Source organism: Pteropus alecto, unplaced genomic scaffold, assembly GCF_000325575.1.
Source record: "Pteropus alecto unplaced genomic scaffold, ASM32557v1 scaffold50, whole genome shotgun sequence".
Lineage (NCBI taxonomy): Eukaryota > Metazoa > Chordata > Mammalia > Chiroptera > Pteropodidae > Pteropus > Pteropus alecto.
Genome location: NW_006431918.1, coordinates 8,962,420 through 8,964,482, shown reverse-complemented (window position 1 = coordinate 8,964,482; position 2,063 = coordinate 8,962,420). Strand labels below are relative to the sequence as shown.

General features: G+C 32.4%; 1 non-coding gene across 1 annotated transcript; it reads right to left on the bottom strand.

The window, feature by feature from the left end:
* Positions 1-398: 398 nt before the first annotated feature.
* On the bottom strand, positions 399-517 carry LOC112475163. The gene has a single exon (XR_003044588.1). It is a non-coding gene; the product is annotated as a 5S ribosomal RNA (ribosomal RNA).
* Between the last annotated feature and the right edge of the window lie 1,546 nt (positions 518-2,063).

The following is a 2,063-nucleotide window of genomic DNA, read 5'->3' as shown; positions in this document are numbered from 1 at the left end:
TGTTTTGAATTCAAAGATTACCTGCTGGATATCCTTGAGGTCGTTTGCTGGTGATGGAAAATAATGGCGGCAGTTTTCCAATCCCCACACTGTCCTCCATAATCCAAGCTGGCAGTGCAAATACAGTAGTCTGTTTTTACACTTGTGAGAAACCTCTTACAGACAGGCTGTAAACAGCTTGGGTGGTATTGTCACGACACTAACTTTTCTGCCTACTCTTTTTAGATTTTCTGCTTATTACTTTGTTCACACGAACTCATGTGTCTAAAAACATTACCAAAGGCCTTGGAGGCAGTTTTTTTGTTTGTTTATTTGTTTGTTTGTTTTTAGGCGAGGCAACCCTTGGTTGACCTCACAGATTGCAAGGACCTTGTCAGCTTCCGATCCATTATTTTTTACACCTACAGTACCTGGTCTTCCTAGGTGGTCTCCCATTCAAGTACTAACCAGGCCCAACCCTGCTTAGCTTCCGAGATCAGACGGGATCAGGCTTGTTCAGGGTGGCATGGCCATAGACAACAGTTTCCATTCAACTTTTACATTGTCAATTTTTTTTTAATTTAGGTAAAATTTGCATACAAATATATGTATGTTTATAATTCAATGAACTCCAACAAATTAAACACTCCAGTCATATTTTTATCATCCATAAAAAAGTTTCTTCTACTTTTTATCCAACAAGTCTACATACCTCTGAAGCAACCATTGTTTTGATTTCTATCTTCACATTTTTGAACTTCTTATAAATTTAATCAAAAAATATCCTTTTCTGTTTCTGGTTTCTTTTAGTAATGACAATTCTGAAATTCATCAATGTTACTGGGTTTATCAGCGGTTTACTCTTTTCTTATTTTTGAGAAGTATTCCATTGTGACTGTGCCATAAAAATATGTTTATCAATTCTCCTGTTGATGAAACTTTTGAGCTGTTTCCAGTTTGGGACTATTATAAATAAAGTTGTTATAAGCATTTATATAAAAGTCTCTTCTGGACCTGTGTTTTAAATTCTCTTGGGTAAATACATAGGAGTTAGAATTGCTGGGTTTTGGGGTAAGTGTATATTTGATTTCACAAGAAAGTGCCAAAGAGATTTCAAAAAAAAAAAAAAATTGTACCATTTACTACTCCTAAAAGCAATAGATGGAAGGTCCAATTTCTCTACATTCTCACTAATATTTGGTATAAGCTGACTTTATTTTACCTTTTTGGAGCAGGTATGCGGAATGTGATTCTAGCAAGTGTGATTTCCATTTGCATTTCCCTAATGATGCTCAGAACATTTCTGTGTACATTTTTCACCAGTTGTTTATCTTCTTTTGCAAAGTGTCTAAGTCTTTTTGCTCATTTTTTGTTTTCTTTTTATTTTCCATTTTTAAGAATTTTTTGTATATTGTAGATAAAAATGCTTTCTCACCTTTATATATGTATTTCCAGTCAATGGCTTGTCTATATTCTTAATGGTGTCCTTTGATGAGCATAAGTTTTATTACATTTTAATGAAATCTAATTTATCATTTTTTTTCTTTTATGGTCATTGGTTTCTTCATGCTCCCTAAGAAATATTTGCTTACAACAATACTGTGAAAATATCTGCCTATGTCTTTTGTTTCAAAAGATTTATAGATTTAATGTTTAGATCCATAATCATTCTTGAATTAATTTTTGGTTATAGTGGAAGGTAAGATGTTTCATTGTTTGTATGTTTTATCCATTTTTAAAGCACTATTAAAAAGATTTTTCTATCTCTACTGGCATCTTAATAGTGAAACACTTTACTGTATGAGTATGGGTTTATTTATAAATTTTCTTTTCAGTTCTACTGATCTCTTAGCCTACCTGCATGTCAATGCTATACTGTCTTGATTACTGTAGCTTTAGAATTAATCTTAGAATCAGGTAGTATGACTCCTGCAACTTTCCTCTTTTTCAAATTTGTCTTTGCTTTTCTAGCATCTTTGCATTTTCATATACATTTTAAAACTAGCCTGTCATTTCCTTAAAAAAAAAAAAAAAAGGCTGCTGGAATTATAATCGGGATTTTTTTGAAATAAGAATTGACTGTT